Raw genomic sequence first — 27937 nt, 5'->3', positions numbered from 1 at the left:
CTAACAATTTATCTTAATTTTGCACCTTCTAGTGTGCCAAATGTCTTTGATATTTTGCTAGATATACAAACATTTCTTTCAATGTTGACATTGAATATGCATTTCCAAATAAATAAAAGGTAATCAGTGTGGCTGCTAAGAGTGACTGGGCTTAGGCTCAATGAATGGAAGAAAATGTGTGAAAGATAAAAAAGAGAACAGACTGGCATCCCAAATATTTTGATGCACTAATGCCTGTTCTCACTCTTAGCATCACTAGCTGCAAGATTTGGTAAAATTTGAAGAAAAAGAAAACATCAATCTGCACGTAGTCAGCAGGATTTGAACCTACGCGGGGAGACCACAATGGATTTCTAGTCCATTGCCTTAACCACTCGGCCACAACTACCTCACATGTGCTAAAGTTTTTATTTTAACATAATTATGAGAAGGGTTTATGTTTTGCATGGATTGCATGGTATAGAATATGTAAAATTACATAAATGGCCATCTAAGATAATAAAAAAAAATTGTTTCCTTCGAGCCGGAAATGAACCAGCGACCTAAGGATTGCTGTACCAAACTCCTCTACAGTCAGAAGTTTAACTTAAATTTGTTATTTTTCTATCATCTGGCAACAGCTAGTTTAGAAAGCAGTTTTCATAGATCTTCCATCTGTAGCCACATTTACATCAAGATAAGAGATACTTTAAAATATCTACACTTTTCACTTTTCAAATTTAGCTTGTTTTTTTAAGTGTTTAATTGTTCAAGAAATAATGGGGCCCAAATATAATATTGCAGCAAAACAAAATATAGAAAAAGCTACATTGCATATGTAAATTAAAATCAACTAATCAAAAATATGCCATATCAAAATCGTATCTACCTTAGAACTCACAAATTAACAGATTTATCTACTAACAATTGGGCTTAATTTTGCACATTCTAATGACCAAATGTATTTGATATTTTGCTAGATATAGCTTTAAAACTTCAACACTTTTTCACTTTTCAAATTTAGCTTGTTTTTTTAACTGTTTAATTGTTCAAGAAATAATGGAGCCCAAATATAATCTTGCAGCAAACCAAAATATGGAAAGCTAATTTCTTTATGTAAATGAAAATCAACTAATCAAAAATATGCCATATCAAAACACAATTTGTCTTGTATCTACCAAAGAACTCACAGATTAACAGATTAATCTCCTAACAATTGATCTTAATTTTGCACCTTCTAGTGTGCCAAATGTCTTTGATATTTTGCTAGATATACAAACATTTCTTTCAATGTTGACATTGAATATGCATTTCCAAATAAATAAAAGGTAATCAGTGTGGCTGCTAAGAGTGACTGGGCTTAGGCTCAATGAATGGAAGAAAATGTGTGAAAGATAAAAAAGAGAACAGACTGGCATCCCAAATATTTTGATGCACTAATGCCTGTTCTCACTCTTAGCATCACTAGCTGCAAGATTTGGTAAAATTTGAAGAAAAAGAAAACATCAATCTGCACGTAGTCGGCAGGAATTGAACCTACGCGGGGAGACCCCAATGGATTTCTAGTCCATCGCCTTAACCACTCGGCCACAACTACCTCACATGTGCTAAAGTGTTTATTTTAACATAATTAGGAGAAGGGTTTATGTTTTGCATGGATTGCATGGTTTAGAATGTGTAAAATTACATAAATGGCCATCTAAGATAATAAAAAAAAATTGTTTCCTTCGAGCCAGAATTGAACCAGGATTGCTGTACCAAACTCCTCTACAGTCCTCCGCTCTACCAGCTGAGCTATCGAAGGTTCCCTATAGAAATCATCTACACTATATCTGATGGAGTGGACATGTAAAACTTTTCACTATCTAAAACTTACCCAATAAAGTAATTAAACTAGACAAAAGTTATTTATATGTTTATTCCTGTTTTGCATAATCATCACAAATAATCATGTTTAATGATTTGCTAAATATCACCAGAAGTTTAACTTAAATTTGTTATTTTTCTATCATCTGGCAACAGCTAGTTTAGAAAGCAGTTTTCATAGATCTTCCATCTGTAGACACATTTACATCAAGATTAGAGATACTTTAAAATATCAACACTTTTTCACTTTTCAAATTTAGCTTGTTTTTTTAAGTTTTTAATTGTTCAAGAAATAATTGGGCCCAAATATAATATTGCAGCAAAATAAAATATAGAAAAAGCTACGTTGCATATCTAAATTAAAATCAACTAATCAAAAATATGCCATATCAAAATTGTATCTACCTTTGAACTCACAAATTAACAGATTTATCTACTAACAATTGGGCTTAATTTTGCACATTCTAATGTACCAAATGTATTTGATATTTTGCTAGATATAGCTTTAAAACATCAACACTTTTTCACTTTTCAAATTTAGCTTGTTTTTTTAACTGTTTAATAGTTCAAGAAATAATGGAGCCCAAATATAATCTTGCAGCAAACCAAAATATGGAAAGCTAATTTCTTTATGTAAATTAAAATCAACTAATCAAAAATATGCCATATCAAAACACAATTTGTCTTGTATCTACCTTAGAACTCACAGATTAACAGATTAATCTCCTAACAATTGATCTTAATTTTGCACCTTCTAGTGTGCCAAATGTCTTTGATATTTTGCTAGATATACAAACATTTCTTTCAATGTTGACATTGAATATGTATTTCCAATCAATAAAAGCTAATCAGTGTGGCTGCTAAGAGTGACTGGGCTTAGGCTCAATGAATGGAAGAAAATGTGTGAATGATAAAAAAGAGAACAGACTGGCATCCCAAATATTTTGATACACTAATGCCTGTTCTCACTCTTAGCATCACTAGCTGCAAGATTTGGTAAAATTTGATGAAAAAGAAAACATCAATCTGCACATAGTCGGCAGGATTTGAACCTACGCGGGGAGACCCCAATGGATTTCTATGCCATCGCCTTATCCACTCGGCCACAACTACCTCACATGTGCTAAAGTGCTTAATTTAACATAATTAGGAGAAGGGTTTATGTTTTGCATGGTTTGCATGGTTTTTAATGTGTATAACATTACATAAATGGCCATCTAAGATAATTAAAAAAAAATGTTTCCTTCGAGCTGGAATTGAACCAGCGACCTAAGGATTGTTGTACCAAACTCCTCTACAGTCCTCCGCTCTACCAGCTGAGCTATCGAAGGTTCCCTATAGAAATCATCTGCACTATATCTGATGGAGTGGACATGTAAAACCTTTCAGTATCTAAAACTTACCCAATAAAGTAATTAAACTAGACAAAAGTTATTTATATGTTTATTCCTGTTTTGCATAATCATCACAAATAATCATGTTTAATGATTTGCTAAATATCACCAGAAGTTTAACTTAAATTTGTTATTTTTCTATCATCTGGCAACAGCTAGTTTAGAAAGCAGTTTTCATAGATCTTCCATCTGTAGCCACATTCACATCAAGATTAGAGATACTTTAAAATATCAACACTTTTTCACTTTTCAAATTTAGCTTGTTTTTTTAAGTGTTTAATTGTTCAAGAAATAATGGGGCCCAAATATAATATTGCAGCAAAACAAAATATAGAAAAAGCTACGTTGCATATGTAAATTAAAATCAACTAATCAAAAATATGCCATATCAAAATTGTATCTACCTTAGAACTCACAAATTAACAGATTTATCTACTAACAATTGGGCTTAATTTTGCACATTCTAATGTACCAAATGTATTTGATATTTTGCTAGATATAGCTTTAAAACATCAACACTTTTTCACTTTTCAAATTTAGCTTGTTTTTCTAACTGTTTAATTGTTCAAGAAATAAAGGAGCCCAAATATAATCTTGCAGCAAACCAAAATATGGAAAGCTAATTTCTTTATGTAAATTAAAATCAACTAATCAAAAATATGCCATATCAAAACACAATTTGTCTAGTATCTCCCTTAGAACTCACAGATTAACAGATTAATCTCCTAACAATTGATCTTAATTTTGCACCTTCTAGTGTGCCAAATGTCTTTGATATTTTGCTAGATATACAAACATTTCTTTCAATGTTGACATTGAATATGCATTTCCAATCAATAAAAGCTAATCAGTGTGGCTGCTAAGAGTGATTGGGCTTAGGCTCAATGAATGGAAGAAAATGTGTGAATGATAAAAAAGAGAACAGACTGGCATCCCAAATATTTTGATGCACTAATGCCTGTTCTCACTTTTAGCATCACTAGCTGCAAGATTTGGTAAAATTTGAAGAAAAGGAAAACATCAATCTGCACATAGTCGGCAGGATTTTAACCTACGCTGGGAGACCCCAATGGATTTCTAGGCCATCGCCTTAACCACTCGGCCACAACTACCTCACATGTGCTAAAGTGTTTAATTTAACATAATTAGGAGAAGGGTTTATGTTTTGCATGGTTTGCATGGTTTAGAATGTGTAAAATTACATAAATGGCCATCTAAGATAATTAAAAAAAATTGTTTCCTTCGAGCTGGAATTGAACCTAAGGATTGCTGTACCAAACTCCTCTACAGTCCTCCGCTCTACCAGCTGAGCTATCGAAGGTTCCCTATAGAAATCATCTGCACTATATCTGATGGAGTGGACATGTAAAACCTTTCAGTATCTAAAACTTACCCAATAAAGTAATTAAACTAGACAAAAGTTATTTATATGTTTATTCCTGTTTTGCATAATCATCACAAATAATCATGTTTAATGATTTGCTAAATATCACCAGAAGTTTAACTTAAGTTTGTTATTTTTCTATCATCTGGCAACAGCTAGTTTAGAAAGCAGTTTTCATAGATCTTCCATCTGTAGACACATTTACATCAAGATTAGAGATACTTTAAAATATCAACACTTTTTCACTTTTCAAATTTAGCTTGTTTTTTTAAGTTTTTAATTGTTCAAGAAATAATTGGGCCCAAATATAATATTGCAGCAAAATAAAATATAGAAAAAGCTACGTTGCATATCTAAATTAAAATCAACTAATCAAAAATATGCCATATCAAAATTGTATCTACCTTTGAACTCACAAATTAACAGATTTATCTACTAACAATTGGGCTTAATTTTGCACATTCTAATGTACCAAATGTATTTGATATTTTGCTAGATATAGCTTTAAAACATCAACACTTTTTCACTTTTCAAATTTAGCTTGTTTTTTTAACTGTTTAATTGTTCAAGAAATAATGGAGCCCAAATATAATCTTGTAGCAAACCAAAATATGGAAAGCTAATTTCTTTATGTAAATTAAAATCAAATAATCAAAAATATACCATATCAAAACACAATTTGTCTTGTATCTACCTTAGAACTCACAGATTAACAGATTAATCTCCTAACAATTGATCTTAATTTTGCACCTTCTAGTGTGCCAAATGTCTTTGATATTTTGCTATATATACAAACATTTATTTCAATGTTGACATTGAATATGCATTTCCAAATAAATAAAAGGTAATCAGTGTGGCTGCTAAGAGTGACTGGGCTTAGGCTCAATGAATGGAAGAAAATGTGTGAAAGATAAAAAAGAGAACAGACTGGCATCCCAAATATTTTGATGCACTAATGCCTGTTCTCACTCTTAGCATCACTAGCTGCAAGATTTGGTAAAATTTGAAGAAAAAGAAAACATCAATTTGCACAGAGTCGGCAGGATTTGAACCTACGCGGGGAGACCCCAATGGATTTCTAGTCCATCGCCTTAACCACTCGGCCACAACTACCTCACATGTGCTAAAGTGCTTAATTTAACATAATTAGGAGAAGGGTTTATGTTTTGCATGGTTTGCATGGTTTAGAATGTGTAAAATTACATAAATGGCCATCTAAGATAATTAAAAAAATTGTTTCCTTCGAGCCGGAATTGAACCAGCGACCTAAGGATTGCTGTACCAAACTCCTCTACAGTCCTCCGCTCTACCAGCTGAGCTATCGAAGGTTCCCTATGGAAATCATCTGCACTATATCTGATGGTGTGGACATGTAAAACCTTTCACTATCTAAAACTTACCCAATAAAGTAATTAAACTAGACAAAAGTTATTTATATGTTTATTCCTGTTTTGCATAATCATCACAAATAATCATGTTTAATGATTTGCTAAATATCACCAGAAGTTTAACTTAAATTTGTTATTTTTCTATCATCTGGCAACAGCTAGTTTAGAAAGCAGTTTTCATAGATCTTCCATCTGTAGCCACATTTACATCAAGATTAGAGATACTTTAAAATATCAACACTTTTTCACTTTTCAAATTTAGCTTGTTTTTTTAAGTGTTTAATTGTTCAAGAAATAATGGGGCCCAAATATAATATTGCAGCAAAACAAAATATAGAAAAAGCTACGTTGCATATCTAAATTAAAATCAACTAATCAAAAATATGCCATATCAAAATTGTATCTACCTTAGAACTCACAAATTAACAGATTTATCTACTAACAATTGGGCTTAATTTTGCACATTCTAATGTACCAAATGTATTTGATATTTTGCTAGATATAGCTTTAAAACAACAACACTTTTTCACTTTTCAAATTTAGCTTGTTTTTTTAACTGTTTAATTGTTCAAGAAATAATGGAGCCCAAATATAATCTTGTAGCAAACCAAAATATGGAAAGCTAATTTCTTTATGTAAATTAAAATCAAATAATCAAAAATATACCATATCAAAACACAATTTGTCTTGTATCTACCTTAAAACTCACAGATTAACAGATTAATCTCCTAACAATTGATCTTAATTTTGCACCTTCTAGTGTGCCAAATGTCTTTGATATTTTGCTAGATATACAAACATTTCATTCAATGTTGACATTGAATATGCATTTCCAATCAATAAAAGCTAATCAGTGTGGCTGCTAAGAGTGACTGGGCTTAGGCTCAATGAATGGAAGAAAATGTGTGAATGATAAAAAAGAGAACAGACTCCCAAATATTTTGATGCACTAATGCCTGTTCTCACTCTTAGCATCACTAGCTGCAAGATTTGGTAAAATTTGAAGAAAAAGAAAACATAAATCTTCACGTAGTTGGCAGGGTTTGAAGCTACGTGGGGAGACCCCAATGGATATCTAGTCCATCGCCTTAATCACTCGGCCACAACTACCTCACATGTGCTAAAGTGTTTATTTTAACATAATTAGGAGAAGGGTTTATGTTTTGCATGGTTTGAATGGTTTAGAATGTGTAAAATTACATAAATGGCCATCTAAGATAATTAAAAAAAATTGTTTCCTTTGAGCCGGAATTGAACCAGCAACCTAAGGATTGCTGTTTCTTTTGAGCCGGAATTGAACCAGCAACCTAAGGATTGCTGTACCAAACTCCTCTACAGTCCTCCGCTCTACCAGCTGAGCTATCAAAGGTTCCCTATAGATATCATCTGCACTATATCTGATGGAGAGGACATGTAAAACCTTTCACTATCTAAAACTTACCCAATAAAGTAATTAAACTAGACAAAAGTTATTTATATGTTTATTCCTGTTTTGCATAATCATCACAAATAATCATGTTTAATGATTTGCTAAATATCACCAGAAGTTTAACTTAAATTTGTTATTTTTCTATCATCTGGCAACAGCTAGTTTAGAAAGCAGTTTTCATAGATCTTCCATCTGTAGACACATTTACATCAAGATTAGAGATACTTTAAAATATCAACACTTTTTCACTTTTCAAATTTAGCTTGTTTTTTTAAGTTTTTAATTGTTCAAGAAATAATTGGGCCCAAATATAATATTGCAGCAAAATAAAATATAGAAAAAGCTACGTTGCATATCTAAATTAAAATCAACTAATCAAAAATATGCCATATCAAAATTGTATCTACCTTTGAACTCACAAATTAACAGATTTATCTACTAACAATTGGGCTTAATTTTGCACATTCTAATGTACCAAATGTATTTGATATTTTGCTAGATATAGCTTTAAAACATCAACACTTTTTCACTTTTCAAATTTAGCTTGTTTTTTTAACTGTTTAATAGTTCAAGAAATAATGGAGCCCAAATATAATCTTGCAGCAAACCAAAATATGGAAAGCTAATTTCTTTATGTAAATTAAAATCAACTAATCAAAAATATGCCATATCAAAACACAATTTGTCTTGTATCTACCTTAGAACTCACAGATTAACAGATTAATCTCCTAACAATTGATCTTAATTTTGCACCTTCTAGTGTGCCAAATGTCTTTGATATTTTGCTAGATATACAAACATTTCTTTCAATGTTGACATTGAATATGCATTTCCAATCAATAAAAGCTAATCAGTGTGGCTGCTAAGAGTGACTGGGTTTAGGCTCAATGAATGGAAGAAAATGTGTGAATGATAAAAAAGAGAACAGACTGGCATCCCAAATATTTTGATACACTAATGCCTGTTCTCACTCTTAGCATCACTAGCTGCAAGATTTGGTAAAATTTGATGAAAAAGAAAACATCAATCTGCACATAGTCGGCAGGATGTGAACCTACGCGGGGAGACCCCAATGGATTTCTATGCCATCGCCTTATCCACTCGGCCACAACTACCTCACATGTGCTAAAGTGCTTAATTTAACATAATTAGGAGAAGGGTTTATGTTTTGCATGGTTTGCATGGTTTTTAATGTGTATAACATTACATAAATGGCCATCTAAGATAATTAAAAAAAATTGTTTCCTTCGAGCTGGAATTGAACCAGCGACCTAAGGATTGTTGTACCAAACTCCTCTACAGTCCTCCGCTCTACCAGCTGAGCTATCGAAGGTTCCCTATAGAAATCATCTGCACTATATCTGATGGAGTGGACATGTAAAACCTTTCAGTATCTAAAACTTACCCAATAAAGTAATTAAACTAGACAAAAGTTATTTATATGTTTATTCCTGTTTTGCATAATCATCACAAATAATCATGTTTAATGATTTGCTAAATATCACCAGAAGTTTAACTTAAATTTGTTATTTTTCTATCATCTGGCAACAGCTAGTTTAGAAAGCAGTTTTCATAGATCTTCCATCTGTAGCCACATTCACATCAAGATTAGAGATACTTTAAAATATCAACACTTTTTCACTTTTCAAATTTAGCTTGTTTTTTTAAGTGTTTAATTGTTCAAGAAATAATGGGGCCCAAATATAATATTGCAGCAAAACAAAATATAGAAAAAGCTACGTTGCATATGTAAATTAAAATCAACTAATCAAAAATATGCCATATCAAAATTGTATCTACCTTAGAACTCACAAATTAACAGATTTATCTACTAACAATTGGGCTTAATTTTGCACATTCTAATGTACCAAATGTATTTGATATTTTGCTAGATATAGCTTTAAAACATCAACACTTTTTCACTTTTCAAATTTAGCTTGTTTTTCTAACTGTTTAATTGTTCAAGAAATAAAGGAGCCCAAATATAATCTTGCAGCAAACCAAAATATGGAAAGCTAATTTCTTTATGTAAATTAAAATCAACTAATCAAAAATATGCCATATCAAAACACAATTTGTCTAGTATCTCCCTTAGAACTCACAGATTAACAGATTAATCTCCTAACAATTGATCTTAATTTTGCACCTTCTAGTGTGCCAAATGTCTTTGATATTTTGCTAGATATACAAACATTTCTTTCAATGTTGACATTGAATATGCATTTCCAATCAATAAAAGCTAATCAGTGTGGCTGCTAAGAGTGATTGGGCTTAGGCTCAATGAATGGAAGAAAATGTGTGAATGATAAAAAAGAGAACAGACTGGCATCCCAAATATTTTGATGCACTAATGCCTGTTCTCACTTTTAGCATCACTAGCTGCAAGATTTGGTAAAATTTGAAGAAAAGGAAAACATCAATCTGCACATAGTCGGCAGGATTTTAACCTACGCTGGGAGACCCCAATGGATTTCTAGGCCATCGCCTTAACCACTCGGCCACAACTACCTCACATGTGCTAAAGTGTTTAATTTAACATAATTAGGAGAAGGGTTTATGTTTTGCATGGTTTGCATGGTTTAGAATGTGTAAAATTACATAAATGGCCATCTAAGATAATTAAAAAAAATTGTTTTCTTCGAGCCGGAATTGAACCTAAGGATTGCTGTACCAAACTCCTCTACAGTCCTCCGCTCTACCAGCTGAGCTATCGAAGGTTCCCTATAGAAATCATCTGCACTATATCTGATGGAGTGGACATGTAAAACCTTTCACTATCTAAAACTTACCCAATAAAGTAATTAAACTAGACAAAAGTTATTTATATGTTTATTCCTGTTTTGCATAATCATCACAAATAATCATGTTTAATGATTTGCTAAATATCACCAGAAGTTTAACTTAAGTTTGTTATTTTTCTATCATCTGGCAACAGCTAGTTTAGAAAGCAGTTTTCATAGATCTTCCATCTGTAGACACATTTACATCAAGATTAGAGATACTTTAAAATATCAACACTTTTTCACTTTTCAAATTTAGCTTGTTTTTTTAAGTTTTTAATTGTTCAAGAAATAATTGGGCCCAAATATAATATTGCAGCAAAATAAAATATAGAAAAAGCTACGTTGCATATCTAAATTAAAATCAACTAATCAAAAATATGCCATATCAAAATTGTATCTACCTTTGAACTCACAAATTAACAGATTTATCTACTAACAATTGGGCTTAATTTTGCACATTCTAATGTACCAAATGTATTTGATATTTTGCTAGATATAGCTTTAAAACATCAACACTTTTTCACTTTTCAAATTTAGCTTGTTTTTTTAACTGTTTAATTGTTCAAGAAATAATGGAGCCCAAATATAATCTTGTAGCAAACCAAAATATGGAAAGCTAATTTCTTTATGTAAATTAAAATCAAATAATCAAAAATATACCATATCAAAACACAATTTGTCTTGTATCTACCTTAGAACTCACAGATTAACAGATTAATCTCCTAACAATTGATCTTAATTTTGCACCTTCAAGTGTGCCAAATGTCTTTGATATTTTGCTAGATATACAAACATTTCTTTCAATGTTGACATTGAATATGCATTTCCAATCAATAAAAGCTAATCAGTGTGGCTGCTAAGAGTGACTGGGCTTAGGCTCAATGAATGGAAGAAAATGTGTGAATGATAAAAAAGAGAACAGACTGGCATCCCAAATATTTTGATGCACTAATGCCTGTTCTCACTCTTAGCATCACTAGCTGCAAGATTTGGTAAAATTTGAAGAAAAAGAAAACATCAATTTGCACAGAGTCGGCAGGATTTGAACCTACGCGGGGAGACCCCAATGGATTTCTAGGCCATCGCCTTAACCACTCGGCCACAACTACCTCACATGTGCTAAAGTGCTTAATTTAACATAATTAGGAGAAGGGTTTATGTTTTGCATGGTTTGCATGGTTTTTAATGTGTATAACATTACATAAATGGCCATCTAAGATAATTAAAAAAAATTGTTTCCTTCGAGCTGGAATTGAACCAGCGACCTAAGGATTGTTGTACCAAACTCCTCTACAGTCCTCCGCTCTACCAGCTGAGCTATCGAAGGTTCCCTATAGAAATCATCTGCACTATATCTGATGGAGTGGACATGTAAAACCTTTCAGTATCTAAAACTTACCCAATAAAGTAATTAAACTAGACAAAAGTTATTTATATGTTTATTCCTGTTTTGCATAATCATCACAAATAATCATGTTTAATGATTTGCTAAATATCACCAGAAGTTTAACTTAAATTTGTTATTTTTCTATCATCTGGCAACAGCTAGTTTAGAAAGCAGTTTTCATAGATCTTCCATCTGTAGCCACATTCACATCAAGATTAGAGATACTTTAAAATATCAACACTTTTTCACTTTTCAAATTTAGCTTGTTTTTTTAAGTGTTTAATTGTTCAAGAAATAATGGGGCCCAAATATAATATTGCAGCAAAACAAAATATAGAAAAAGCTACGTTGCATATGTAAATTAAAATCAACTAATCAAAAATATGCCATATCAAAATTGTATCTACCTTAGAACTCACAAATTAACAGATTTATCTACTAACAATTGGGCTTAATTTTGCACATTCTAATGTACCAAATGTATTTGATATTTTGCTAGATATAGCTTTAAAACATCAACACTTTTTCACTTTTCAAATTTAGCTTGTTTTTCTAACTGTTTAATTGTTCAAGAAATAAAGGAGCCCAAATATAATCTTGCAGCAAACCAAAATATGGAAAGCTAATTTCTTTATGTAAATTAAAATCAACTAATCAAAAATATGCCATATCAAAACACAATTTGTCTAGTATCTCCCTTAGAACTCACAGATTAACAGATTAATCTCCTAACAATTGATCTTAATTTTGCACCTTCTAGTGTGCCAAATGTCTTTGATATTTTGCTAGATATACAAACATTTCTTTCAATGTTGACATTGAATATGCATTTCCAATCAATAAAAGCTAATCAGTGTGGCTGCTAAGAGTGATTGGGCTTAGGCTCAATGAATGGAAGAAAATGTGTGAATGATAAAAAAGAGAACAGACTGGCATCCCAAATATTTTGATGCACTAATGCCTGTTCTCACTTTTAGCATCACTAGCTGCAAGATTTGGTAAAATTTGAAGAAAAGGAAAACATCAATCTGCACATAGTCGGCAGGATTTTAACCTACGCTGGGAGACCCCAATGGATTTCTAGGCCATCGCCTTAACCACTCGGCCACAACTACCTCACATGTGCTAAAGTGTTTAATTTAACATAATTAGGAGAAGGGTTTATGTTTTGCATGGTTTGCATGGTTTAGAATGTGTAAAATTACATAAATGGCCATCTAAGATAATTAAAAAAAATTGTTTCCTTCGAGCCGGAATTGAACCTAAGGATTGCTGTACCAAACTCCTCTACAGTCCTCCGCTCTACCAGCTGAGCTATCGAAGGTTCCCTATAGAAATCATCTGCACTATATCTGATGGAGTGGACATGTAAAACCTTTCAGTATCTAAAACTTACCCAATAAAGTAATTAAACTAGACAAAAGTTATTTATATGTTTATTCCTGTTTTGCATAATCATCACAAATAATCATGTTTAATGATTTGCTAAATATCACCAGAAGTTTAACTTAAGTTTGTTATTTTTCTATCATCTGGCAACAGCTAGTTTAGAAAGCAGTTTTCATAGATCTTCCATCTGTAGACACATTTACATCAAGATTAGAGATACTTTAAAATATCAACACTTTTTCACTTTTCAAATTTAGCTTGTTTTTTTAAGTTTTTAATTGTTCAAGAAATAATTGGGCCCAAATATAATATTGCAGCAAAATAAAATATAGAAAAAGCTACGTTGCATATCTAAATTAAAATCAACTAATCAAAAATATGCCATATCAAAATTGTATCTACCTTTGAACTCACAAATTAACAGATTTATCTACTAACAATTGGGCTTAATTTTGCACATTCTAATGTACCAAATGTATTTGATATTTTGCTAGATATAGCTTTAAAACATCAACACTTTTTCACTTTTCAAATTTAGCTTGTTTTTTTAACTGTTTAATTGTTCAAGAAATAATGGAGCCCAAATATAATCTTGTAGCAAACCAAAATATGGAAAGCTAATTTCTTTATGTAAATTAAAATCAAATAATCAAAAATATACCATATCAAAACACAATTTGTCTTGTATCTACCTTAGAACTCACAGATTAACAGATTAATCTCCTAACAATTGATCTTAATTTTGCACCTTCAAGTGTGCCAAATGTCTTTGATATTTTGCTAGATATACAAACATTTCTTTCAATGTTGACATTGAATATGCATTTCCAATCAATAAAAGCTAATCAGTGTGGCTGCTAAGAGTGACTGGGCTTAGGCTCAATGAATGGAAGAAAATGTGTGAATGATAAAAAAGAGAACAGACTGGCATCCCAAATATTTTGATGCACTAATGCCTGTTCTCACTCTTAGCATCACTAGCTGCAAGATTTGGTAAAATTTGAAGAAAAAGAAAACATCAATTTGCACAGAGTCGGCAGGATTTGAACCTACGCGGGGAGACCCCAATGGATTTCTAGGCCATCGCCTTAACCACTCGGCCACAACTACCTCACATGTGCTAAAGTGCTTAATTTAACATAATTAGGAGAAGGGTTTATGTTTTGCATGGTTTGCATGGTTTAGAATGTGTAAAATTACATAAATGGCCATCTAAGATAATTAAAAAAAATTGTTTCCTTCGAGCCGGAATTGAACCAGCGACCTAAGGATTGCTGTACCAAACTCCTCTACAGTCCTCCGCTCTACCAGCTGAGCTATCGAAGGTTCCCTATAGAAATCATCTGCACTATATCTGATGGTGTGGACATGTAAAACCTTTCACTATCTAAAACTTACCCAATAAAGTAATTAAACTAGACAAAAGTTATTTATATGTTTATTCCTGTTTTGCATAATCATCACAAATAATCATGTTTAATGATTTGCTAAATATCACCAGAAGTTTAACTTAAATTTGTTATTTTTCTATCATCTGGCAACAGCTAGTTTAGAAAGCAGTTTTCATAGATCTTCCATCTGTAGCCACATTTACATCAAGATTAGAGATACTTTAAAATATCAACACTTTTTCACTTTTCAAATTTAGCTTGTTTTTTTAAGTGTTTAATTGTTCAAGAAATAATGGGGCCCAAATATAATATTGCAGCAAAACAAAATATAGAAAAAGCTACGTTGCATATCTAAATTAAAATCAACTAATCAAAAATATGCCATATCAAAATTGTATCTACCTTAGAACTCACAAATTAACAGATTTATCTACTAACAATTGGGCTTAATTTTGCACATTCTAATGTACCAAATGTATTTGATATTTTGCTAGATATAGCTTTAAAACAACAACACTTTTTCACTTTTCAAATTTAGCTTGTTTTTTTAACTGTTTAATTGTTCAAGAAATAATGGAGCCCAAATATAATCTTGTAGCAAACCAAAATATGGAAAGCTAATTTCTTTATGTAAATTAAAATCAAATAATCAAAAATATACCATATCAAAACACAATTTGTCTTGTATCTACCTTAAAACTCACAGATTAACAGATTAATCTCCTAACAATTGATCTTAATTTTGCACCTTCTAGTGTGCCAAATGTCTTTGATATTTTGCTAGATATACAAACATTTCATTCAATGTTGACATTGAATATGCATTTCCAATCAATAAAAGCTAATCAGTGTGGCTGCTAAGAGTGACTTGGCTTAGGCTCAATGAATGGAAGAAAATGTGTGAATGATAAAAAAGAGAACAGACTCCCAAATATTTTGATGCACTAATGCCTGTTCTCACTCTTAGCATCACTAGCTGCAAGATTTGGTAAAATTTGAAGAAAAAGAAAACATAAATCTTCACGTAGTTGGCAGGGTTTGAAGCTACGTGGGGAGACCCCAATGGATTTCTAGTCCATCGCCTTAATCACTCGGCCACAACTACCTCACATGTGCTAAAGTGTTTATTTTAACATAATTAGGAGAAGGGTTTATGTTTTGCATGGTTTGAATGGTTTAGAATGTGTAAAATTACATAAATGGCCATCTAAGATAATTAAAAAAAATTGTTTCCTTCGAGCTGGAATTGAACCAGCAACCTAAGGATTGCTGTTTCTTTTGAGCCGGAATTGAACCAGCAACCTAAGGATTGCTGTACCAAACTCCTCTACAGTCCTCCGCTCTACCAGCTGAGCTATCAAAGGTTCCCTATAGATATCATCTGCACTATATCTGATGGAGAGGACATGTAAAACCTTTCACTATCTAAACTTACCCAATAAAGTAATTAAACTAGACAAAAGTTATTTATATGTTTATTCCTGTTTTGAATAATCATCACAAATAATCATGTTTAATGATTTGCTAAATATCACCAGAAGTTTAACTTAAATTTGTTATTTTTCTATCATCTGGCAACAGCTAGTTTAGAAAGCAGTTTTCATAGATCTTCCATCTGTAGACACATTTACATCAAGATTAGAGATACTTTAAAATATCAACACTTTTTCACTTTTCAAATTTAGCTTGTTTTTTTAAGTTTTTAATTGTTCAAGAAATAATTGGGCCCAAATATAATATTGCAGCAAAATAAAATATAGAAAAAGCTACGTTGCATATCTAAATTAAAATCAACTAATCAAAAATATGCCATATCAAAATTGTATCTACCTTTGAACTCACAAATTAACAGATTTATCTACTAACAATTGGGCTTAATTTTGCACATTCTAATGTACCAAATGTATTTGATATTTTGCTAGATATAGCTTTAAAACATCAACACTTTTTCACTTTTCAAATTTAGCTTGTTTTTTTAACTGTTTAATAGTTCAAGAAATAATGGAGCCCAAATATAATCTTGCAGCAAACCAAAATATGGAAAGCTAATTTCTTTATGTAAATTAAAATCAACTAATCAAAAATATGCCATATCAAAACACAATTTGTCTTGTATCTACCTTAGAACTCACAGATTAACAGATTAATCTCCTAACAATTGATCTTAATTTTGCACCTTCTAGTGTGCCAAATGTCTTTGATATTTTGCTAGATATACAAACATTTCTTTCAATGTTGACATTGAATATGCATTTCCAATCAATAAAAGCTAATCAGTGTGGCTGCTAAGAGTGACTGGGCTTAGGCTCAATGAATGGAAGAAAATGTGTGAATGATAAAAAAGAGAACAGACTGGCATCCCAAATATTTTGATACACTAATGCCTGTTCTCACTCTTAGCATCACTAGCTGCAAGATTTGGTAAAATTTGATGAAAAAGAAAACATCAATCTGCACATAGTCGGCAGGATTTGAACCTATGCGGGGAGACCCCAATGGATTTCTATGCCATCGCCTTATCCACTCGGCCACAACTACCTCACATGTGCTAAAGTGCTTAATTTAACATAATTAGGAGAAGGGTTTATGTTTTGCATGGTTTGCATGGTTTAGAATGTGTAAAATTACATAAATGGCCATCTAAGATAATTAAAAAAAATTGTTTCCTTCAAGCCGGAATTGAACCAGCGACCTAAGGATTGCTGTACCAAACTCCTCTACAGTCCTCCGCTCTACCAGCTGAGCTATCGAAGGTTCCCTATAGAAATCATCTGCACTATATCTGATGGTGTGGACATGTAAAACCTTTCACTATCTAAAACTTACCCAATAAAGTAATTAAACTAGACAAAAGTTATTTATATGTTTATTCCTGTTTTGCATAATCATCACAAATAATCATGTTTAATGATTTGCTAAATATCACCCGAAGTTTAACTTAAATTTGTTATTTTTCTATCATCTGGCAACAGCTAGTTTAGAAAGCAGTTTTCATAGATCTTCCATCTGTAGCCACATTTACATCAAGATTAGAGATACTTTAAAATATCAACACTTTTTCACTTTTCAAATTTAGCTTGTTTTTTTAAGTGTTTAATTGTTCAAGAAATAATGGGGCCCAAATATAATATTGCAGCAAAATAAAATATAGAAAAAGCTACGTTGCATATCTAAATTAAAATCAACTAATCAAAAATATGCCATATCAAAATTGTATCTACCTTAGAACTCACAAATTAACAGATTTATCTACTAACAATTGGGCTTAATTTTGCACATTCTAATGTACCAAATGTATTTGATATTTTGCTAGATATAGCTTTAAAACAACAACACTTTTTCACTTTTCAAATTTAGCTTGTTTTTTTAACTGTTTAATTGTTCAAGAAATAATGGAGCCCAAATATAATCTTGTAGCAAACCAAAATATGGAAAGCTAATTTCTTTATGTAAATTAAAATCAAATAATCAAAAATATACCATATCAAAACACAATTTGTCTTGTATCTACCTTAAAACTCACAGATTAACAGATTAATCTCCTAACAATTGATCTTAATTTTGCACCTTCTAGTGTGCCAAATGTCTTTGATATTTTGCTAGATATACAAAATTTCTTTCAATGTTGACATTGAATATGCATTTCCAATCAATAAAAGCTAATCAGTGTGGCTGCTAAGAGTGACTGGGCTTAGACTCAATGAATGGAAGAAAATGTGTGAATGATAAAAAAGAGAACAGACTCCCAAATATTTTGATGCACTAATGCCTGTTCTCACTCTTAGCATCACTAGCTGCAAGATTTGGTAAAATTTGAAGAAAAGGAAAACATCAATCTGCACATAGTCGGCAGGATTTTAACCTACGCTGGGAGACCCCAATGGATTTCTAGGCCATCGCCTTAACCACTCGGCCACAACTACCTCACATGTGCTAAAGTGTTTAATTTAACATAATTAGGAGAAGGGTTTATGTTTTGCATGGTTTGCATGGTTTAGAATGTGTAAAATTACATAAATGGCCATCTAAGATAATTAAAAAAAATTGTTTCCTTCGAGCCGGAATTGAACCTAAGGATTGCTGTACCAAACTCCTCTACAGTCCTCCACTCTACCAGCTGAGCTATCGAAGGTTCCCTATAGAAATCATCTGCACTATATCTGATGGAGTGGACATGTAAAACCTTTCAGTATCTAAAACTTACCCAATAAAGTAATTAAACTAGACAAAAGTTATTTATATGTTTATTCCTGTTTTGCATAATCATCACAAATAATCATGTTTAATGATTTGCTAAATATCACCAGAAGTTTAACTTAAATTTGTTATTTTTCTATCATCTGGCAACAGCTAGTTTAGAAAGCAGTTTTCATAGATCTTCCATCTGTAGCCACATTTACATCAAGATTAGAGATACTTTAAAATATCAACACTTTTTCACTTTTCAAATTTAGCTTGTTTTTTTAAGTGTTTAATTGTTCAAGAAATAATGGGGCCCAAATATAATATTGCAGCAAAACAAAATATAGAAAAAGCTACGTTGCATATGTAAATTAAAATCAACTAATCAAAAATATGCCATATCAAAATTGTATCTACCTTAGAACTCACAAATTAACAGATTTATCTACTAACAATTGGGCTTAATTTTGCACATTCTAATGTACCAAATGTATTTGATATTTTGCTAGATATAGCTTTAAAACATCAACACTTTTTCACTTTTCAAATTTAGCTTGTTTTTCTAACTGTTTAATTGTTCAAGAAATGAAGGAGCCCAAATATAATCTTGCAGCAAACCAAAATATGGAAAGCTAATTTCTTTATGTAAATTAAAATCAACTAATCAAAAATATGCCATATCAAAACACAATTTGTCTAGTATCTCCCTTAGAACTCACAGATTAACAGATTAATCTCCTAACAATTGATCTTAATTTTGCACCTTCTTGTGTGCCAAATGTCTTTGATATTTTGCTAGATATACAAACATTTCTTTCAATGTTGACATTGAATATGCATTTCCAATCAATAAAAGCTAATCAGTGTGGCTGCTAAGAGTGATTGGGCTTAGGCTCAATGAATGGAAGAAAATGTGTGAATGATAAAAAAGAGAACAGACTGGCATCCCAAATATTTTGATGCACTAATGCCTGTTCTCACTTTTAGCATCACTAGCTGCAAGATTTGGTAAAATTTGAAGAAAAGGAAAACATCAATCTGCACATAGTCGGCAGGATTTTAACCTACGCTGGGAGACCCCAATGGATTTCTAGGCCATCGCCTTAACCACTCGGCCACAACTACCTCACATGTGCTAAAGTGTTTAATTTAACATAATTAGGAGAAGGGTTTATGTTTTGCATGGTTTGCATGGTTTAGAATGTGTAAAATTACATAAATGGCCATCTAAGATAATTAAAAAAAATTGTTTCCTTCGAGCCGGAATTGAACCTAAGGATTGCTGTACCAAACTCCTCTACAGTCCTCCGCTCTACCAGCTGAGCTATCGAAGGTTCCCTATAGAAATCATCTGCACTATATCTGATGGAGTGGACATGTAAAACCTTTCACTATCTAAAACTTACCCAATAAAGTAATTAAACTAGACAAAAGTTATTTATATGTTTATTCCTGTTTTGCATAATCATCACAAATAATCATGTTTAATGATTTGCTAAATATCACCAGAAGTTTAACTTAAATTTGTTATTTTTCTATCATCTGGCAACAGCTAGTTTAGAAAGCAGTTTTCATAGATCTTCCATCTGTAGCCACATTTACATCAAGATTAGAGATACTTTAAAATATCAACACTTTTTCACTTTTCAAATTTAGCTTGTTTTTTTAAGTGTTTAATTGTTCAAGAAATAATGGGGCCCAAATATAATATTGCAGCAAAACAAAATATAGAAAAAGCTACGTTGCATATGTAAATTAAAATCAACTAATCAAAAATATGCCATATCAAAATTGTATCTACCTTAGAACTCACAAATTAACAGATTTATCTACTAACAATTGGGCTTAATTTTGCACATTCTAATGTACCAAATGTATTTGATATTTTGCTAGATATAGCTTTAAAACATCAACACTTTTTCACTTTTCAAATTTAGCTTGTTTTTCTAACTGTTTAATTGTTCAAGAAATAAAGGAGCCCAAATATAATCTTGCAGCAAACCAAAATATGGAAAGCTAATTTCTTTATGTAAATTAAAATCAACTAATCAAAAATATGCCATATCAAAACACAATTTGTCTAGTATCTCCCTTAGAACTCACAGATTAACAGATTAATCTCCTAACAATTGATCTTAATTTTGCACCTTCTAGTGTGCCAAATGTCTTTGATATTTTGCTAGATATACAAACATTTCTTTCAATGTTGACATTGAATATGCATTTCCAATCAATAAAAGCTAATCAGTGTGGCTGCTAAGAGTGATTGGGCTTAGGCTCAATGAATGGAAGAAAATGTGTGAATGATAAAAAAGAGAACAGACTGGCATCCCAAATATTTTGATGCACTAATGCCTGTTCTCACTTTTAGCATCACTAGCTGCAAGATTTGGTAAAATTTGAAGAAAAGGAAAACATCAATCTGCACATAGTCGGCAGGATTTTAACCTACGCTGGGAGACCCCAATGGATTTCTAGGCCATCGCCTTAACCACTCGGCCACAACTACCTCACATGTGCTAAAGTGTTTAATTTAACATAATTAGGAGAAGGGTTTATGTTTTGCATGGTTTGCAGGGATTAGAATGTGTAAAATTACATAAATGGCCATCTAAGATAATTAAAAAAAATTGTTTCCTTTGAGCCGGAATTGAACCTAAGGATTGCTGTACCAAACTCCTCTACAGTCCTCCGCTCTACCAGCTGAGCTATCGAAGGTTCCCTATAGAAATCATCTGCACTATATCTGATGGAGTGGACATGTAAAACCTTTCAGTATCTAAAACTTACCCAATAAAGTAATTAAACTAGACAAAAGTTATTTATATGTTTATTCCTGTTTTGCATAATCATCACAAATAATCATGTTTAATGATTTGCTAAATATCACCAGAAGTTTAACTTAAATTTGTTATTTTTCTATCATCTGGCAACAGCTAGTTTAGAAAGCAGTTTTCATAGATCTTCCATCTGTAGACACATTTACATCAAGATTAGAGATACTTTAAAATATCAACACTTTTTCACTTTTCAAATTTAGTTTGTTTTTTTAAGTTTTTAATTGTTCAAGAATAATTGGGCCCAAATATAATATTGCAGCAAAATAAAATATAGAAAAAGCTACGTTGCATATCTAAATTAAAATCAACTAATCAAAAATATGCCATATCAAAATTGTATCTACCTTTGAACTCACAAATTAACAGATTTATCTACTAACAATTGGGCTTAATTTTGCACATTCTAATGTACCAAATGTATTTGATATTTTGCTAGATATAGCTTTAAAACATCAACACTTTTCACTTTTCAAATTTAGCTTGTTTTTTTAACTGTTTAATTGTTCAAGAAATAATGGAGCCCAAATATAATCTTGTAGCAAACCAAAATATGGAAAACTAATTTCTTTATGTAAATTAAAATCAAATAATCAAAAATATACCATATCAAAACACAATTTGTCTTGTATCTACCTTAAAACTCACAGATTAACAGATTAATCTCCTAACAATTGATCTTAATTTTGCACCTTCTAGTGTGCCAAATGTCTTTGATATTTTGCTAGATATACAAACATTTCTTTCAATGTTGACATTGAATATGCATTTCCAATCAATAAAAGCTAATCAGTGTGGCTGCTAAGAGTGACTGGGCTTAGGCTCAATGAATGGAAGAAAATGTGTGAATGATAAAAAAGAGAACAGACTGGCATCCCAAATATTTTGATGCACTAATGCCTGTTCTCACTTTTAGCATCACTAGCTGCAAGATTTGGTAAAATTTGAAGAAAAGGAAAACATCAATCTGCACATAGTCGGCAGGATTTTAACCTACGCTGGGAGACCCCAATGGATTTCTAGGCCATCGCCTTAACCACTCGGCCACAACTACCTCACATGTGCTAAAGTGTTTAATTTAACATAATTAGGAGAAGGGTTTATGTTTTGCATGGTTTGCATGGTTTAGAATGTGTAAAATTACATAAATGGCCATCTAAGATAATTAAAAAAAATTGCTGCCTTCGAGCCGGAATTGAACCAGCGACCTAAGGATTGCTGTACCAAACCCCTCTACAGTCCTCCGCTCTACCAGCTGAGCTATCGAAGGTTCCCTATAGAAATCATCTGCACTATATCTGATGGAGTGGACATGTAAAACCTTTCAGTATCTAAAACTTACCCAATAAAGTAATTAAACTAGACAAAAGTTATTTATATGTTTATTCCTGTTTTGCATAATCATCACAAATAATCATGTTTAATGATTTGCTAAATATCACCAGAAGTTTAACTTAAATTTGTTATTTTTCTATCATCTGGCAACAGCTAGTTTAGAAAGCAGTTTTCATAGATCTTCCATCTGTAGCCACATTTACATCAAGATTAGAGATACTTTAAAATATCAACACTTTTTCACTTTTCAAATTTAGCTTGTTTTTTTAAGTGTTTAATTGTTCAAGAAATAATGGGGCCCAAATATAATATTGCAGCAAAACAAAATATAGAAAAAGCTACGTTGCATATCTAAATTAAAATCAACTAATCAAAAATATGCCATATCAAAATTGTATCTACCTTAGAACTCACAAATTAACAGATTTATCTACTTACAATTGGGCTTAATTTTGCACATTCTAATGTACCAAATGTATTTGATATTTTGCTAGATATAGCTTTAAAACATCAACACTTTTTCACTTTTCAAATTTAGCTTGTTTTTCTAACTGTTTAATTGTTCAAGAAATAATGGAGCCCAAATATAATCTTGCAGCAAACCAAAATATGGAAAGCTAATTTCTTTATGTAAATTAAAATCAACTAATCAAAAATATGCCATATCAAAACACAATTTGTCTAGTATCTACCTTAGAACTCACAGATTAACAGATTAATCTCCTAACAATTGATCTTAATTTTGCACCTTCTAGTGTGCCAAATGTCTTTGATATTTTGCTAGATATACAAACATTTCTTTCAATGTTGACATTGAATATGCATTTCCAATCAATAAAAGCTAATCAGTGTGGCTGCTAAGAGTGACTGGGCTTAGGCTCAATGAATGGAAGAAAATGTGTGAATGATAAAAAAGAGAACAGACTGGCATCCCAAATATTTTGATGCACTAATGCCTGTTCTCACTCTTAGCATCACTAGCTGCAAGATTTGGTAAAATTTGAAGAAAAAGAAAACATCAATTTGCACAGAGTCGGCAGGATTTGAACCTACGCGGGGAGACCCCAATGGATTTCTAGGCCATTGCCTTAACCACTCGGCCACAACTACCTCACATGTGCTAAAGTGCTTAATTTAACATAATTAGGAGAAGGGTTTATGTTTTGCATGGTTTGCATGGTTTAGAATGTGTATAACATTACATAAATGGCCATCTAAGATAATTAAAAAAAATTGTTTCCTTTGAGCTGGAATTGAACCAGCAACCTAAGGATTGCTGTTTCCTTTGAGCTGGATTTGAACCAGCAAACTAGGGATTGCTGTACCAAACTCCTCTACAGTCCTCCGCTCTACCAGCTGAGCTATCAAAGGTTCCCTATAGATAGCATCTGCACTATATCTGATGGAGAGGACATGTAAAACCTTTCACTATCTAAAACTTACCCAATAAAGTAATTAAACTAGACAAAAGTTATTTATATGTTTATTCCTGTTTTGCATAATCATCACAAATAATCATGTTTAATGATTTGCTAAATATCACCAGAAGTTTAACTTAAATTTGTTATTTTTCTATCATCTGGCAACAGCTAGTTTAGAAAGCAGTTTTCATAGATCTTCCATCTGTAGACACATTTACATCAAGATTAGAGATACTTTAAAATATCAACACTTTTTCACTTTTCAAATTTAGCTTGTTTTTTTAAGTTTTTAATTGTTCAAGAAATAATTGGGCCCAAATATAATATTGCAGCAAAATAAAATATAGAAAAAGCTACGTTGCATATGTAAATTAAAATCAACTAATCAAAAATATGCCATATCAAAATTGTATCTACCTTTGAACTCACAAATTAACAGATTTATCTACTAACAATTGGGCTTAATATTGCACATTCTAATGTACCAAATGTATTTGATATTTTGCTAGATATAGCTTTAAAACATCAACACTTTTTCACTTTTCAAATTTAGCTTGTTTTTTTTAACTGTTTAATTGTTCAAGAAATAAAGGAGCCCAAATATAATCTTGTAGCAAACCAAAATATGGAAAGCTAATTTCTTTATGTAAATTAAAATCAAATAATCAAAAATATACCATATCAAAACACAATTTGTCTTGTATCTACCTTAAAACTCACAGATTAACAGATTAATCTCCTAACAATTGATCTTAATTTTGCACCTTCTAGTGTGCCAAATGTCTTTGATATTTTGCTAGATATACAAACATTTCTTACAATGTTGACATTGAATATGCATTTCCAATCAATAAAAGCTAATCAGTGTGGCTGCTAAGAGTGACTGGGCTTAGGCTCAATGAATGGAAGAAAATTTGTGAATGATAAAAAAGAGAACAGACTCCCAAATATTTTGATGCACTAATGCCTGTTCTCACTCTTAGCATCACTAGCTGCAAGATTTGGTAAAATTTGAAGAAAAAGAAAACATCAATCTGCACATAGTTGGCAGGATTTGAAGCTACGTGGGGAGACCCCAATGGATTTCTAGTCCATCGCCTTTACCACTTGGCCACAACAACCTCACATGTGCTAAAGTGCTTAATTTAACATAATTAGGAGAAGGGTTTATGTTTTGCATGGTTTGCATGGTTTAGAATGTGTAAAATTACATAAATGGCCATCTAAGAAAATTAAAAAAAAATTGTTTCCATCGAGCCGGAATTGAACCAGCAACCTAAGGATTGCTGTTTCCTTTGAGCTGGAATTGAACCAGCAACCTAAGGATTGCTGTACCAAACTCCTCTACAGTCCTCCGCTCTACCAGCTGAGCTATCAAAGGTTCCCTATAGATATCATCTGCACTATATCTGATGGAGAGGACATGTAAAACCTTTCACTATCTAAAACTTACCCAATAAAGTAATTAAACTAGACAAAAGTTATTTATATGTTTATTCCTGTTTTGCATAATCATCACAAATAATCATGTTTAATGATTTGCTAAATATCACCAGAAGTTTAACTTAAATTTGTTATTTTTCTATCATCTGGCAACAGCTAGATTAGAAAGCAGTTTTCATAGATCTTCCATCTGTAGACACATTTACATCAAGATTAGAGATACTTTAAAATATCAACACTTTTTCACTTTTCAAATTTAGCTTGTTTTTTTAAGTTTTTAATTGTTCAAGAAATAATTGGGCCCAAATATAATATTGCAGCAAAATAAAATATAGAAAAAGCTACGTTGCATATCTAAATTAAAATGAACTAATCAAAAATATGCCATATCAAAATTGTATCTACCTTTGACCTCACAAATTAACAGATTTATCTACTAACAATTGGGCTTAATTTTGCACATTCTAATGTACCAAATGTATTTGATATTTTGCTAGATATAGCTTTAAAACATCAACACTTTTTCACTTTTCAAATTTAGCTTGTTTTTTTAACTGTTTAATTGTTCAAGAAATAATGGAGCCCAAATATAATCTTGCAGCAAACCAAAATATGGAAAGCTAATTTCTTTATGTAAATTAAAATCAAATAATCAAAAATATACCATATCAAAACACAATTTGTCTTGTATCTACCTTAAAACTCACAGATTAACAGATTAATCTCCTAACAATTGATCTTAATTTTGCACCTTCTAGTGTGCCAAATGTCTTTGATATTTTGCTAGATATACAAACATTTCTTTCAATGTTGACATTGAATATGCATTTCCAATCAATAAAAGCTAATCAGTGTGGCTGCTAAGAGTGACTGGGCTTAGGCTCAATGAATGGAAGAAAATTTGTGAATGATAAAAAAGAGAACAGACTCCCAAATATTTTGATGCACTAATGCCTGTTCTCACTCTTAGCATCACTAGCTGCAAGATTTGGTAAAATTTGAAGAAAAAGAAAACATCAATCTGCATGTAGTTGGCAGGATTTGAAGCTACGTGGGGAGACCCCAATGGATTTCTAGTCCATCGCCTTTACCACTTGGCCACAACTACCTCACATGTGCTAAAGTGCTTAATTTAACATAATTAGGAGAAGGGTTTATGTTTTGCATGGTTTGCATGGTTTAGAATGTGTAAAATTACATAAATGGCCATCTAACATAATTAAAAAAAATTGATCCTTTGAGCTGGAATTGAACCAGCGACTTAAGGATTGCTGTACCAAACTCCTCTACAGTCCTCCGCTCTACCAGCTGAGCTATCGAAGGTTCCCTATAGAAATCATCTGCACTATATCTGATGGAGTGGACATGTAAAACCTTTCACTATCTAAAACTTACCCAATAAAGTAATTAAGCTAGACAAAAGTTATTTATATGTTTATTCCTGTTTTGCATAATCATCACAAATAATCATGTTTAATGATTTGCTAAATATCACCAGAAGTTTAACTTAAATTTGTTATTTTTCTATCATCTGGCAACAGCTAGTTTAGAAAGCAGTTTTCATAAATCTTCCATCTGTAGCCACATTTACATCAAGATTAGAGATACTTTAAAATATCAACACTTTTTAAATTTTCAAATTTAGCTTGTTTTTTTAAGTGTTTAATTGTTCAAGAAATAATGGGGCCCAAATATAATATTGCATCAAAACAAAATATAGAAAAAGCTACGTTGCATATCTAAATTAAAATCAACTAATCAAAAATATGCCATATCAAAATTGTATCTACCTTAGAACTCACAAATTAACAGATTTATCTACTAACAATTGGGCTTAATTTTGCACATTCTAATGTACCAAATGTATTTGATATTTTGCTAGATATAGCTTTAAAACATCAACACTTTTTCACTTTTCAAATTTAGCTTGTTTTTTTAACTGTTTAATTGTTCAAGAAATAATGGAGCCCAAATATAATCTTGTAGCAAACCAAAATATGGAAAGCTAATTTCTTTATGTAAATTAAAATCAAATAATCAAAAATATACCATATCAAAACACAATTTGTCTTGTATCTACCTTAAAACTCACAGATTAACAGATTAATCTCCTAACAATTGATCTTAATTTTGCACCTTCTAGTGTGCCAAATGTCTTTGATATTTTGCTAGATATACAAACATTTCTTTCAATGTTGACATTGAATATGCATTTCCAATCAATAAAAGCTAATCAGTGTGGCTGCTAAGAGTGACTGGGCTTAGGCTCAATGAATGGAAGAAAATGTGTGAATGATAAAAAAGAGAACAGACTCCCAAATATTTTGAT

General features: G+C 31.6%; 19 non-coding genes across 19 annotated transcripts; all 19 read right to left on the bottom strand.

The window, feature by feature from the left end:
• Nucleotides 1-306: 306 nt before the first annotated feature.
• TRNAS-AGA (transfer RNA serine (anticodon AGA)) lies at nucleotides 307-388 on the bottom strand. Its single transcript has one exon. It is a non-coding gene; the product is annotated as a tRNA-Ser (tRNA).
• A 1106-nt stretch (nucleotides 389-1494) lies between these two features.
• On the bottom strand, nucleotides 1495-1576 carry TRNAS-AGA (transfer RNA serine (anticodon AGA)). The gene has a single exon. It is a non-coding gene; the product is annotated as a tRNA-Ser (tRNA).
• Nucleotides 1577-3086: 1510 nt separating this feature from the next.
• TRNAY-GUA (transfer RNA tyrosine (anticodon GUA)) lies at nucleotides 3087-3176 on the bottom strand. The gene is given in 2 exon segments: nucleotides 3087-3122; nucleotides 3140-3176. It is a non-coding gene; the product is annotated as a tRNA-Tyr (tRNA).
• A 2478-nt stretch (nucleotides 3177-5654) lies between these two features.
• TRNAS-AGA (transfer RNA serine (anticodon AGA)) lies at nucleotides 5655-5737 on the bottom strand. The gene has a single exon. It is a non-coding gene; the product is annotated as a tRNA-Ser (tRNA).
• Nucleotides 5738-5861: 124 nt separating this feature from the next.
• On the bottom strand, nucleotides 5862-5951 carry TRNAY-GUA (transfer RNA tyrosine (anticodon GUA)). The gene is given in 2 exon segments: nucleotides 5862-5897; nucleotides 5915-5951. It is a non-coding gene; the product is annotated as a tRNA-Tyr (tRNA).
• A 1296-nt stretch (nucleotides 5952-7247) lies between these two features.
• On the bottom strand, nucleotides 7248-7380 carry TRNAY-GUA (transfer RNA tyrosine (anticodon GUA)). Its single transcript has 2 exons — nucleotides 7344-7380; nucleotides 7248-7283 (listed from the first exon to the last, which is right to left on the bottom strand). It is a non-coding gene; the product is annotated as a tRNA-Tyr (tRNA).
• Nucleotides 7381-8683: 1303 nt separating this feature from the next.
• Nucleotides 8684-8773, bottom strand: TRNAY-GUA (transfer RNA tyrosine (anticodon GUA)). Its single transcript is given in 2 exon segments — nucleotides 8684-8719; nucleotides 8737-8773. It is a non-coding gene; the product is annotated as a tRNA-Tyr (tRNA).
• Nucleotides 8774-11250: 2477 nt separating this feature from the next.
• Nucleotides 11251-11333, bottom strand: TRNAS-AGA (transfer RNA serine (anticodon AGA)). The gene has a single exon. It is a non-coding gene; the product is annotated as a tRNA-Ser (tRNA).
• Nucleotides 11334-11460: 127 nt separating this feature from the next.
• On the bottom strand, nucleotides 11461-11550 carry TRNAY-GUA (transfer RNA tyrosine (anticodon GUA)). Its single transcript is given in 2 exon segments — nucleotides 11461-11496; nucleotides 11514-11550. It is a non-coding gene; the product is annotated as a tRNA-Tyr (tRNA).
• A 2477-nt stretch (nucleotides 11551-14027) lies between these two features.
• TRNAS-AGA (transfer RNA serine (anticodon AGA)) lies at nucleotides 14028-14110 on the bottom strand. The gene has a single exon. It is a non-coding gene; the product is annotated as a tRNA-Ser (tRNA).
• A 125-nt stretch (nucleotides 14111-14235) lies between these two features.
• TRNAY-GUA (transfer RNA tyrosine (anticodon GUA)) lies at nucleotides 14236-14325 on the bottom strand. Its single transcript is given in 2 exon segments — nucleotides 14236-14271; nucleotides 14289-14325. It is a non-coding gene; the product is annotated as a tRNA-Tyr (tRNA).
• Nucleotides 14326-15413: 1088 nt separating this feature from the next.
• Nucleotides 15414-15495, bottom strand: TRNAS-AGA (transfer RNA serine (anticodon AGA)). The gene has a single exon. It is a non-coding gene; the product is annotated as a tRNA-Ser (tRNA).
• Nucleotides 15496-15664: 169 nt separating this feature from the next.
• Nucleotides 15665-15754, bottom strand: TRNAY-GUA (transfer RNA tyrosine (anticodon GUA)). The gene is given in 2 exon segments: nucleotides 15665-15700; nucleotides 15718-15754. It is a non-coding gene; the product is annotated as a tRNA-Tyr (tRNA).
• Nucleotides 15755-17054: 1300 nt separating this feature from the next.
• TRNAY-GUA (transfer RNA tyrosine (anticodon GUA)) lies at nucleotides 17055-17144 on the bottom strand. The gene is given in 2 exon segments: nucleotides 17055-17090; nucleotides 17108-17144. It is a non-coding gene; the product is annotated as a tRNA-Tyr (tRNA).
• Nucleotides 17145-22589: 5445 nt separating this feature from the next.
• TRNAY-GUA (transfer RNA tyrosine (anticodon GUA)) lies at nucleotides 22590-22679 on the bottom strand. The gene is given in 2 exon segments: nucleotides 22590-22625; nucleotides 22643-22679. It is a non-coding gene; the product is annotated as a tRNA-Tyr (tRNA).
• A 1303-nt stretch (nucleotides 22680-23982) lies between these two features.
• Nucleotides 23983-24115, bottom strand: TRNAY-GUA (transfer RNA tyrosine (anticodon GUA)). Its single transcript has 2 exons — nucleotides 24079-24115; nucleotides 23983-24018 (listed from the first exon to the last, which is right to left on the bottom strand). It is a non-coding gene; the product is annotated as a tRNA-Tyr (tRNA).
• Nucleotides 24116-25456: 1341 nt separating this feature from the next.
• Nucleotides 25457-25546, bottom strand: TRNAY-GUA (transfer RNA tyrosine (anticodon GUA)). Its single transcript is given in 2 exon segments — nucleotides 25457-25492; nucleotides 25510-25546. It is a non-coding gene; the product is annotated as a tRNA-Tyr (tRNA).
• A 1088-nt stretch (nucleotides 25547-26634) lies between these two features.
• Nucleotides 26635-26716, bottom strand: TRNAS-AGA (transfer RNA serine (anticodon AGA)). The gene has a single exon. It is a non-coding gene; the product is annotated as a tRNA-Ser (tRNA).
• Nucleotides 26717-26841: 125 nt separating this feature from the next.
• On the bottom strand, nucleotides 26842-26931 carry TRNAY-GUA (transfer RNA tyrosine (anticodon GUA)). The gene is given in 2 exon segments: nucleotides 26842-26877; nucleotides 26895-26931. It is a non-coding gene; the product is annotated as a tRNA-Tyr (tRNA).
• Between the last annotated feature and the right edge of the window lie 1006 nt (nucleotides 26932-27937).

The sequence above is a fragment of the Taudactylus pleione genome, unplaced genomic scaffold (assembly GCF_031769625.1).
Source record: "Taudactylus pleione unplaced genomic scaffold, aTauple2 ptg000050l, whole genome shotgun sequence".
In the NCBI taxonomy this organism is placed as follows: domain Eukaryota; kingdom Metazoa; phylum Chordata; class Amphibia; order Anura; family Myobatrachidae; genus Taudactylus; species Taudactylus pleione.
This window is presented reverse-complemented; position numbering and strand designations above follow the sequence as displayed.